The sequence below is a fragment of the Eubalaena glacialis genome, chromosome 6, assembly GCF_028564815.1.
Source record: "Eubalaena glacialis isolate mEubGla1 chromosome 6, mEubGla1.1.hap2.+ XY, whole genome shotgun sequence".
Classification (NCBI taxonomy): domain Eukaryota; kingdom Metazoa; phylum Chordata; class Mammalia; order Artiodactyla; family Balaenidae; genus Eubalaena; species Eubalaena glacialis.
In genome coordinates this window covers 14,590,375-14,604,001 of record NC_083721.1, presented here as the reverse complement: position 1 = coordinate 14,604,001, position 13,627 = coordinate 14,590,375, and positions in this window count along the sequence as shown.

Here is a 13,627-nt window from a genome sequence, read left to right as displayed (position 1 = left end):
TAATTAGGTCCCATTTGTTTATTTTTGTTTTTATTTCCATTACTCTCGGAGGTGGGTCAAAAAAGATCTTGCTGTGGTTTATGTCAAAGAGTGTTTTTCCTGTGTTTTCCTCCAAGAGTTTTATTTTGTCTGGTCTTACATTTAGGTCTTTAATCCATTTGGAGTTTATTTTTGTGTATGGTGTTAGGTAGTGTTCTAATTTCATTTTTTACATGTAGCTTAAATATTTGCTGAATGAATGAATGAATTGATGGATGTATGAATGAGTAAATTTTCATAAAAATTATTAATTTCTCAGAATGTTTTTAGGCAAAGAGAATTTATATTTGATAACTCATATTAACTAATTTCTATGGTAAAATTCTGCCAGTCCAATAACATGCCTACGATGAGATTATTTTTCTTGGTTAAAGGTCATAGTCACTTAGATTCCAAATTTTAATCCATCACCAATTTTCACAGCATTACATGTAAACTACTAACCCCATTTTGAGCACTTTGTTAATAATATCTAAGAATCAGTTTACAGCTTAGAGCACATGTTTTGCTGGAGGTACAAGGGGAGACATTCAAAGGATAATCTGACAAACAGTTTTGTTGTCTCTGGACCAAAATTGTTCCACAATCAATAGATTAATCTCCCCTCTTATACATTTTAACAGGTATTGATTAGTTGGCATGAATTCTACCCATGTGAGCTAATCTTTCCAGACATTTAAGAATAGATCGAAGACCAAAATGGCCAATATCTTTTATGTGGTAGTGATATACATATAATTTATATTTAGGAATCCAGTAATGCTGACAAATACCATGTCAGTCAGAGGCATCATTGTTATTGATGTGAGTGTGTTATGGTAATTTTTCATCTAGATAATAACGCATTTAGATAAAAGTATTACCTCTTGCTACTAGATCTTACTACCAGGAGGAAAACAAGAAGCAGGTATTTGGGTAGCAGTGTTTGAACAGCTTAGACACCTCAGTAAGCTTTAAATATATTTACATAAAAATAACCAGAGAAATATTGTTTTACGGTTTTTATAAAAATAAGACAATTTTCTTTAAAAATAAAAATCATTTTTTAGTATTTGAAAGTGACTAATAATTGACAAAAAAAAATGTCCAGGATCAAGATAAATATAATTATCATCACATATTTGTTCAATCATTTTACTCTAGTCATTTTCTGTTAACTTCTTAAAGAAATATTTCTGATTCTAACATTCTGGTCAGAGCACAGATTTCTTTTCAACCCAGTTACTGTATTTACATCATCAAATTTTACGAGGTATAGTTCTGTCCTGAAAACAACTTTCCCTCCAGAGGCATCCACGCTATAAGGCTTTGCTGGAATTTATCATTGAGCACTTTCAGCCTGTCATCGTCTTCAGCAACCTCAATGACAAGGCAGCTAATTCTGTCAAAAAAAGAAAAACAATCTTTTGATTTAAGAAGTAGGACATGTGAGACATCAGACATATATGTGCACTATGTTGTTCACAAATATAGAATCTGTAGCGTAGCTTTTTGTACACCCCACAAAACTGTAGCTCTATGGTATTCTCCCACTGGTGATATATCAAATCCAAACTGATCTATCAATTGGCACAGAAGTGATGCTGGTAGAGCTGACACATCAGGTACAATGAATCTCACAATTCCACGGGCTTTGAACTTAATAACAACCTTTATTGATGTGCAGAATTATTGGGGAACTAACATTTGTTGGGCACTAGTTTGTATCTTATCTCATGAAAATGTCACAAAATCCAAAGAGACAGACATATCCCAATGTAGCATATCAAATAACTGAGGCAGAAAAGATTGATTAATTGGTCAGAAATCACAAAGCAGTAAATAGAAGAGTGATGGTTCAAATTCACATCTGCCCAGGTATATGATTCCGACTTTGCTTTCTTTTGTTTTTTTGCTTTGTATTTTTATTACAGATGATATCACTTCCTCCTCTCTGGAGAAATTAAGAATTGAAATACTTAGTTTTTCCCCCAACACACTTCTTTGGACCATACATGATCATAACATGTCTGGAAGTTTACTAACCACATATGAAGATGGAAATTGGAGCAACTGCCAGTTATTTTTCCTAAGTCATCATGTAAAGGTACAATAAAAATCACCTTTATGTAAGGGAGTACCACTCTAGGTGTGAGAAAACAAGCAAGCTGACCAGCTATGAAACCATGAGACACATTGCATGTTTCTTTTTTTTTTTTAATCCTCTTATGAGTTGAAGAACAATAGCCAAAATAATATGAAGTAGCAAATATAAATTATGGCTATGGAGAAGCTCAATATTAAATTATATAGCAGAGCCATAGGCTGATAGAAAAAGCTTCAAAGGCCAAGAGTCAGTGTGTGAGGGAGAATGGAGCTGTTGTTTTGGACAGCTGCATTGGTTTTGTTAAGACTAAGTGAGATTTAAAGTTTATCATAATTAGGGATAATTAATGTCAATTACTGCAGTACAATGAGGAACCCAGTTCTTAACAATGCATGCTCTGTGGAAAACAACTTTTGTCCATGCATTGGTATTTCTGCATCATCAACATCATCATCATCATCATCATCATATATCCACATATACATAATGAGTATATAACTTTTTCTTGTTTTGTTAACTCATTTATTTCGGAACCAGATCTCTGTTATAGAAACTCTGCTAAGTACTGAAAACATAGAAGTAAACAAGGCAAGGCAAGACACTTAAAGATATATATTTCTTGAAACACCATGTAGTTTTGTATATCCATACCCTTTTATTGGGTTGGCCAAAAAGTTTGTTTGTATTTTTTCATAAGATGTTATGTTTATATGCTATTTCCTCTACCTGGAATGACCTTCCATCTTGTTTTTATCTGGCTACTTCATCATTGTCATAGAAAACTCAGTCCATGTGTCCTACCTCTGGATGGTTTACCTTACCATCAGTCTGATGTCTGTCTTTTATGATCCCATGATGACCCTGTGTGGCCACCTCTCTCAGAATACTTACTTGTAATGTAGACCCACCTGTCTGTCTAATTTGCTAGACTCCAAGCTCCTTCAGGACAGTGATTTTGTCTTATTTCTCTTTTTATGATAGGTGTCCAGTTTATATAATACATGTGAATTAATGAATTAATAAATCTTACTGAAGTAGACCTAAAATAAATAGCTATAAAATAAATACTAAGTCCTATAATAAAGAGAGTTCAGGGTTCTGTGGATGAGGAGTGAAGAGATGATCTGGGTCTGCCTGACATGACTAAGTAGGTTGTGTGAGGGGCAGACAAGGAAACTCAGATGATGCATTGCTCAACTTGAGAGTTAACAGTTGATTTAGATACAGGCTGGCAGACAGATGGAAGAGGCATTATCACAGATGGCATGAGTTGTCCATAGACAAGGTCTAAGGACGCATGTCATGATCAGCAAAGTATAAGTAGGAAAAACAGGATGCAATGACTATAGGTATATGAGGGAATAGCTGACTGAAATTAAGTAGAGAACAGAGAACAAACATGAGACGTGTCAAGGATACTGGGTATCTAATACATTGTTGGTAACCTGAGTAAGAGTGGGAGACAGGTTATAGTGAAAGTAGGAGACAGGTTAGAGTGGACTGAAGACAGAATGAGAGGCACCAGAGAAAGCCATCTAAAATCTTAGTTGTAAAAGAAGTTGAGAAAAAGCTAACCAGGGATGATCTGGTGTTGAGATAGGCTTTTTAATATCAAAAGACTTGAGCATGTTTAAAGACTAAAGGGAATCTGTCAGTGGAAAAAAAGAAGCTGAAAATATAGTAGACAGCGGGGATAATTTATCAAGCAAAGTGTTGAAAGATATGGTATTTATTTGTTGAATTTTATTTTATTTATTTTTTATACATCAGGTTCTTATTAGTTATCTATTTTATACATATTAGTGTATATATGTCAATCCCAATCTCCCAATTTATCCCACCACCAACCCCCTGCCAAAGAGATGGTATTTAAAACAAAGTGGAAGGATGATTTTTTGGACAAGAGGGAGGACATGGTTTCCTCTGAGACTAAGATAAAAGGCTAAAAGACAGGTGTAAGTGTAGATAAGTGTGTGGGAAGGGAGTTGATAGAGTTTTCCCCTGATAGATTCTCTTTTCTCCATGAAATAAGAAGCAAGAGTTACAGACAGAGGAGGGCAGAGGCAGAAGTAAGCACTGAACAAGAGGCTTTCATGATACTAGTGAACAGTTGGCACAGGTGCAGTGAAAGTAAGAAAGAAAAAGGCCTGAGAACAAGTGAAAGGATTATCAAGTTTCACTGAGGACTCAGCCAAAATGAGGATGCTGAAAATGTGTGGTGGCATCACTCCATGCTGTTCTGGGATTTTCTCCAGCAGCTGTTAGGAGCCTGAGTTTGGAGTAGAGAAGACTGGGATTAATGCACAGATGAGAGTTTACAGGGTAGAGGGATAGAAGGAGAAAAGAGCTTGCTGAAAGAAGTGTGATGGATGAAACAAAAAATAGAGATAGGAAGCCATATATAATTTATTGTCCAAACTAGTACACTTGAATGTTTAATGTGGCATTATTAATAATAATGTCAGGATAATAGATATAAACCATAGAACATATAGGAAATTAAGTGAAGAATAAAATAGATATTTTTAAAGGAGGGTGTTTAAGGAAAAACTGATTTTGATTGTATAAATGAAATGGCATGGCTGTAATAGACATATAAGGAACTGGGAGAATAAGCGATGTTAAGATATTGGGCTTAATTTTTAGAAAAGGAGCACTTTCTGATATTGACAAGTGTGAATCTGGGAGTTGTTTGCTAAAGTAGAGCAGAGGTGATGAGGGGATCAAGGAATTTTGAGTCAGAAATGCTTAAATTGGTTGTCTACATGATAATTCAATGTACTAAATGTAAGAATATAATTTAGTACCAGGTGTCACAGTCTTCAAAGCTTTTGACTTAGAGATTATGATGGAGGTATAATAACAGATATCAGAAAGTGTGGAGAGAGGTTGGATCAAGAGACTAAGGAATCAAGGACCTAGAAGGGAAGTCTGATGGTACCCAGTGAAAGAAGAGTTGTCTTTATTTCCTGCCAGGAGACCCATCCAGAGATGCCAGCTTTGAACACTTGCTAAGCACAGAAAACACAAAGACAACCAGCCAAATGATTGCTCTATGCCCTTCCTTACACTTGATTCAGTACGGGAGCAAACAAACAAACAAACAGCTAACAAGCAACTAAAAAAGTTGGCTCTAAAAGTGGAAAATAAAATTATCATGCACTATCTCCCTTTCCTACCTCAGGCTACTAATCTGTTTCATCTAAGCCACGGTTTGTACACTTGTGCTTGGTCTTTTCTTATCTGTAAAAGGAAAAGGATACTTGAATATACTTTATAGGGTTATATAGGATATTAAATAAGTCTATATATGTTAATCATGTAGAGATTTGCCCAGTACTTATGTAAGTAATAGCATTCATCATCATCATCATCATCATCATTGTGTCATTAGAAGTTGAGTGTGGAGTCTAAAAGTCTTTTCCTCTCACTAACCTAAAATTTTGCATATTACTAACATTGGGAAGTGTGTTTGAACACCAAAAGTCAGAGTAGAATGATCTAGAAGAGAAGGCAGCAGCAGGAAAATAAATTACGGGGGAGGAAGCAGGGAACAGACTGAGGAGCACTGGAGGCTCAGATGACTGGGACATTTGCTCTGTAAGTGGACACTAGTGAAGCTTCTGTGTAGACAAATACCTCTCCACAGTGCAAGTGTATTTGGATGAAACTTTCACCAGATCAGCATCAATGACAGCCCAGAAAGTTGCAGTGTGGTAAATTGTATTATTGTTCTCATGTATTCTCTCTCTCCCCCTCTGTAAAAGGATTCTACATTCCCAATTCCACTGATGTTGGGTTTGCCATGTGATGTGTTTGGTCAAGGAATATGAGCCCCTGTAATTTACATCATGTGTGAACACTCTGTTTCAGAGACAAGTTTTGCCAGTGATTCTGTTTTTCTTTCCTCTTTGCAACAAAAATGTTCTCAAGAAGTGTCCTTCCTTCTGCTTAGATCCCAGAATGAGAAAACATGAAGAAGCAGACCCAGAGCTGCTGACCCAAACCTGTAAGGTGAGAGAGAAATTATGATTTGTTTTTGTAATGTGCTGTGTTGAAATCATCACTTCGGGAAAGCTGACTAATAACAGAAATTGTTACAAGAAATAGTATGTTAGTGTATTTAAAAAAACCCCAACTTGGATTCAAGTGTAGGTTGTGGACAAAGGGGAAAGCTGTCAGTGGAGGATGGAAATATGGACACCTGTGCTACATAGTGCAAAATATTGGGTAAATTTATTGTTTGCAATCATTTGGAAAACAGAAAATAAACTTGTGGCTTCAGATGAAGAGGCTATGGAGCAGAAATCATTACTGTGTCTTTTTTTTCATATTAATCAACTTCTTTGCAATGTTTCAGAAATACAAGGTAAAAAGGTTATAACTGACTTTCTAGAAATGTCATGAATTAAGAATTAAATTAGAAAAAATATACAATTAACTTCATTTTTACTTCATCAAATAAAATTCCTTATTTTCTCACCTATTATTTCTTATGAAATAAGGGAGGGAAAGAGAATATATGGAACATATACATTTTAGTATCTAAATATTTCTGAACTTACAATTCCCAAGAAACATAATTATAAGAAAAATAAATAAATGAGTAAAAGCTGACCTCCATTTTGCTGAACTCAGATTATATAGACTGAGAAACTGGTATGGTATTAGTAGGAAGGACCTCACTGAGGTGAATGAGACCATCGTTCTTCTTCCTGGTGTGGTATGTGTTTTAATTTTAATTCAAATAAACATTTAAGACTGATTTACAAGTACTTTGTCTTAAATGATATAATTTAAAATTAGTAAAATACTAGAGATTTATTTTACAAAAATGGAAAATAGACAAAAAAGAATTAAAACCTTTACACATTGACATTACCTTACAATATTCAATGTCGGTAGTATGATGTATATCCTTGCTGTACTTAAATTTTTTTTTAATTTTAACATATTTGAAATTATTTAACATCTTTGAAAATTATTACACAGTTTTCTATCAATATTTATTTATTTTTATTTATATTTATTTATCATTCAATCTTTTCTAGATTATTTTAATGACTGTATAGAGTTTCCAAACTAATTCATAATTTTTAAATCAATTTAAACACATCATTATATCTCAGGGCATAAGGAATATCCCTCTGGGAATAAAGACCTACTGTCATCATATTGAGCTATGTTTTTCTGTTTCATTTAAACAGATGAACATCTGTGTCAATTTTCTGTTGTTGATTAGCATGCTGTTCCAAGATGTGTATGTCCTTCTCCCAGGAGATAGAAGGCTTTGGGAGAGGAGAAAATGTAACACCTGCAGACTAACTTTTTTTTTCTATTAGAGAATTTTTTAAATGCCTCTTAGAATACCAAATGAAGCAAGAGTGTTGAAATTGGTTGTCGGCAAGGGCGCACAGCATCTGTTCTAAGAGAAGGTAATGAGGAGGGTCTGACGAATGCGAATGCCCGTTTCTTAGGATATTCACTCACTTAACTTGCTGCACAGCGGAAAAGTATTTCTGATGACTACCCTAACTAGTGGAGGATACATCCTGCTACTGCTCTAGACACATTTGGAAAAACCAATCTTCATGCATAGTTCTGCGTGTAAAGACCAAACAGGCTGAATATTGATGAGAAATCATGCATTAAAGAAAAAAAAAAAAAGCTTTTTTGACTCCCCCTCTTATTCTAGGAATCATGTCTCATTACCATTGAAGAAAGCAATCATATCATATTAACATCTCAATAAGTACCAAATATTACCTATTTTTTCTTTATAAAAATGAGATCATTGTATACATTATTATTATTATTTTCTTTTTTTGGAGAGTACTCAATATTTTATTAAGCAGCATTAACAAGATGGACACATTTTCCCCTTAAGTCCTTTAGTCTTGACAGTATGGTTCAGAAAGCTCTTAGAATCTTTTTTTTTAATGTTTTAATTTAATTTAATTTATTTTTTTATGCAGCAGGTTCTTATTAGTTATCAATTTTATACACATCAGTGTACACATGTCAATCCCAATTGCCCTATTCATCACACCACCACCACCACCCCACCACGGCTTTCCCCCCTTGGTGTCCACATATTTGTTCTCTACATCTGTGCCTCAATTTCTGCCCTGCAAACCAGTTCATCTGTACCATTTTTCTAGGTTCCACATATATGCGTTAATATACTATATTGTTTTCCTCTTTCTGACTTACTTCACTCTGTATGACAGTCTCTAGATCCATCCACATCTCAACAAATGACCCAATTTCGTTCCTTTTTATGGCTGAGTAATATTCCACTGTATACATGCACCACATCTTCTTTATCCATTCATCTGTCGATGGGCATTTAGGATGCTTCCATGACCTGGCAATTGTAAATAGTGCTGCAATGAACATTGGGGTTCATGTGTCTTTTTGAATTATGGTTTTCTCTGGGTATATGACCAGTAGTGGGATTGCTGGGTCATATGGTAATTCTATTTTTAGTTTTTTCAGGAACCTCCTTATTCTTCTCCATAGTGGCTGTTTCAATTTACATTCCCACCAACAGTGCAAGAGGGCTCCCTTTTCTCCACACCCCCTCCAGCATTTGTTGAAAAAACAGGATTTTATGAAATAAGGTATCAGGCAAAAGATGATTTTGATTAAATGGACTTTCTATTACATTTTTAAGAAATTACTATATTTTACCCCAAAACTGTTTAGGCATCATTATATTTGAAAAGTGAATACTACCGTTGAAAGAAGATGTGGTACATATATAAATGGAATATTACTCAGCCATAAAAAGAAAAAAATAATGCCATTTGCAGTGACATAGATGGACCTAGAGATTGTCATACTGAGTCAAGTAAGCCAGAGAAAGACAAATATCATATGATATCACTTATATCTGGAATCTAAAAATAAAGGGTACAAAAGAACTTATTTACAAAACAGAAGTAGATTCACAGATGTAGAAAACAAACTTATAATACCAGGGTATGGGGGGGAGGGATAAATTGGAAGATTGTGATTGACATATACACACTACTGTATATAAAATAGATAACTAATAGTAACCTGCTGTATAGCACAGGGAACTCTACATTAGTCTGTAATGGCCTATATGGGAAAAGAATCTTCAAAAAAAAGAAAAAGAGTGAATATATGTATATGATGTATAACTGATTCACTTTGCTGTATAGCTGAAACTAACACAACATTGTAAATCAACTATACTCCAATAAAAATTTTAAAAAGAAAAAAAAAAGAAATTCTAACTGAAAGGGAAAAAAAAAGAAATTCTAGTTGACTAACACAGATCCCAAGCATCATTTTGAAACCTGAAAAATCTATCTTAATTATTTGAAGAAATGTACAATGCTTCAATAATGTCAGAGATACATTTGGCCCAGTGAAGAAAAATAATGATTTATTTTCCAATTTAAAAAGAAAAGAAACTTATTTTATTTTTCTTTTGTAATACTGGAAGTTTCACTAATGTCCTTGCACCATTTCTAGCATCTTATGTTATGCATGAGAAAACTAGTGATAAAAGGAGACACAGGAACAATAATAGATGTTACATAATATGTCTTAAAAATGGTTGACACACAGTTACTAACAAATAAATAACAACTGACTGGTTGAAAGAGGCTGAAAACCTATTTCTCTCTGAAGTTTAATATAATCTAAATTAGAAGCATGAGGGAAAGCTGGGTTTTTCATCATATCCATACACCCATGGCTACTTTCAACGTTTGAGGATAACAAACTACATAACTGTCAGTGTTTGTGGGGTCAGAGAAAATTTGGGTTCAGCAACTATAAAATCAGAGAGGAAGCTTCTCTCCCCATTATGAAATTTCCTAATAGCTATATTTTGATTGAAGATACATAATTTATATTAATATCTTTGTCAAAACTGATTTAACGGTACTCTTAAATAGATCTAATTTGTTTTAAGTAGATTATATTTTAATAAAATTCATTAACTATTTAAAACTAAAAGGGAAAAAAAAGAGAAATAGTCTCTGCTGTGTGCTAGTTTACTCTGTCCATGATTGGGGCTTCCTATGTCCATCAATACTTCACCCATCAGCTGAAAATTGAAGGAATGAAGAATGAGTGCATGAATCTCTTGACTTCTCTGATCCTGTCCACACACTTTTTCAAGACATTCATTACTGCAAATCTAGGGCATCTGTAAAAGCAAAAATGAGCCCTAGCTGAAAAGACATGAGTTGAAGATGGAGCACCAAACTTAACCTTGGTATGTTTTACGGATACATCTACAGCACCTTCATATATGATAACAAAAGGAAGCATAAAATATACACAGTTTCTGCCCATAAAACAGTCATACATTTTCTGGAAAGACCAAAGTAATACATAATAAAGGAGAAGTTCATAAATAAATGCCAAATACGTTTATATACCATAGTAACTTGTCACCTTATTGCCAGCAACATAACCAATAACTAGTTATATTGAATTAGAAGGAAGTGTTTTATAAGAGTTTATGAATATATATTATATCTATCTTTCATGAGCAAGATTGAGGAAGCATGTTTCTCTAGACAAGATTTATTTTAAAACCCTTCTTCTTACAGAGGAATGAAAACAAAACAAAAAATAGGATATTTATTTTCATGTTTTACATCATGCCATGTAATCAGGTCATATTTATTCAACTAAATAAATATGAGTGAGACATAGCATTTAAAATAGAACAAGAGTTTCATTTTAAAGGTCCATAAATTGACCATGGAATCCTGGAGTAGGGGCAAATCATCTCAGTTATGAGAGACTCATTTTGCCACTAAATCAAGATATTTATGATGTTGTCTGAAGTAAATTAGTGAGATACAGGATGCTACATTGCCTGTGGTTTTCCCCACCCATCACTGAGTGGGTATAAAAGGCACTTGGCAGATGGTGACATTCAGACTAAAGATACCTACTTCTCGATCTTCAATTGAACCTCCCACTCCCAGCACCATGTGTTACTATGGCAACTATTATGGTGCCTGAGTTATGGCTACGGTGGCCTGGGCTGTGGCTATGACTGTGGCTACGGCTCTGGTTATTGTGGCTATGGTTACAGCCTCTGTCGCCCACTGTGCTGTGGAAGATACTCGTCCTATGGCCTCTGCTAAAGAATATTTAGGCTATTGCCTATGTCTTCCTGTTCTATTGTCATTATCTCCAGGTTTCCTTTGCATAAGAAAATTTTAAATGTCTTCAGAAATACTAACTTTATATTAAACTGAGATAAATAAATGAAATTCAGCATGCCCATTTTGATTCATTATTATCTATTGGATTGTATCATAGTTTATGGACAAATTTTTCCTTTGATATTATATTACCTTTATAATGCTATGAAAAATCTAATTAAATTTGATTATCAATTTTATTTTAAAATATGTATGTATTACTAATAAACTGTATTTCATAGAAAAATATTGCTTTGTTACATTTATACTGAATTGTCTTCTCCAGTTTAACGTGTATGTTTGTGTATTTGAGTGTGATTATTCACATGTGTGGGGTTGTGGTGAGGGAGCAAGAGAGAATGAGAGAGGAAGAATTTTCTTTTTTTTTCTTAATAGATCTTTATTGGAGTAAAATTGCTTCACAACACTGTGTTAGTTTCTGTTATCCCCTCCCTCTTGAGCCTCCCTCCCACCCTCCCTATCCCACCTCTCTAGGTCATCGCAAAGCACCGAGCTGATCTCCCTGTGCCATGCTACTTCTTCCCACTAGCTATTTTACATTCGGTAGTGCATGTATGCCAATGCTACTCTCACTTCGCCCCAGCTTCCCCCTCCCAACCCGTGTCCTCAAGTCCATTCTCTATGTCAACGTCTTTATTCCTGCCCTGCAACTAGGTTCATCAGTACCATTTTTTTTCTTTTTTTTTTAGATTCCGTATATACTTGTTAGCATACGGTATTTGTTTTTCTCTTTCTGACTTACTTCACTCTGTATGACAGACTCTAGGTCCTTCCACCTCACTACAAATAACTCAATTTCATTTCTTTTTATGGCTAATATTCCATTGTATATATGTACCACATCTTCTTTATCCATTCATCTGTCAATGGAAATTTAGGTTGGTTCCACGTCCTGGCTATTGTAAATAGAGCTGCAATGAACATTTTGGTGCATGTCTCTTTTTGAATTATGGTTTTCTCATGGTATATGCCCAGTAGTGGAGTTGCTGGGTCATATGGTAGTTCTATTTTTAGTTTTTTAAGGAACCTCCATACTGTTCTCCATAGTGGCTGTATCAATTTACATTCCCACCAACAGTGCAAGAGGGTTCCCTTTTCACCACATCCTTTCCAGCATTTATTGTTTCTAGATTTTGAGAATGACCATTCTGACCAGTGTGAGGTGATAACTCATTGTAGTTTTGATTTGCATTTCTCTAATAATTAGTGATGTTGAGCATCTTTTCATGTGCCTCTTGGTCATCTCTATGTCTTCCTTGATGAAATGTCTATCTAGGTCTTCTGCCCATTTTTTAATTGGATTGTTTATTTTTTTGATATTGAGCTCCATGAGCTGTTTGTATATTTTGGAGATTAATCCTTTGTCCATTGTTTCATTTGCAAACATTTTCTCCCATTCTGAGGGTTGTCTTTTCGTCTTGTTTATGGTTTCCTTTGTCGTGCAAAAGCTTTTAGGTTTAATTAAGTCCCATTTGTTTATTTTTGTTTTTATTTCCATTACTCTAGTAGGTGGGTTAAAATAGATCTTGCTGTGGTCTATGTCATAGAGTGTTCTGCCTATGTTTTCCTCTGAGAGTTTTATGCTGTCTGGTCTTACATTTAGGTCTCTAATACATTTGGAGTTTATTTTTGTGTATGGTGTTTGGGAGTGTTCTAATTTCATTCTTTTACATGTAGCTGTCCAGTTTTCCCAGCACCACTTATGGAAGAGGCTGTCTTCTCTCCATTGTATGCTCTTGCCTCCTTCGTCGTAAATTAGGTGACCATATGTGCATGGGTTTATCTCTGGGCATTCTATCCTGTACCATTGATCTATATTTCTATTTTTGTGCCAGTACCATACTGTCTTGATTACTGTAGTTTTGTGGTATAGTTTGAAGTCAGGGAGTCTGATTCCTCCAGCTCCGTTTTTCTTTCCCAAGATTGCTTTGGCTATTCGGGGTTTTTTGTGTTTCCATATGAATTGTAAAATTTTTTTTCTAATTCTGTGAAGAATGCCACTGGTAGTTTGATAGGGATTGCACTGAATCTGTAGATTGCTTTGGGTAGTATAGTCATTTTCAGAATATTAATTCTTTCAATCCAAGAACATGGTATATCTCTCCATCTGTTTATGTCATTTTTGATTTCTTTCACCAGTGTTTTATAGTTTTCTGAGTACAAGTCTTTCGCCTCCTTAGGCAGGTTTATACTTAGGTATTTTATTCTCTTTGTTGGGATAGTAAATGGGATTGTTTCCTTTATTTCTCTTTCTAATTTTTCGTAGTTGGTGTATAGG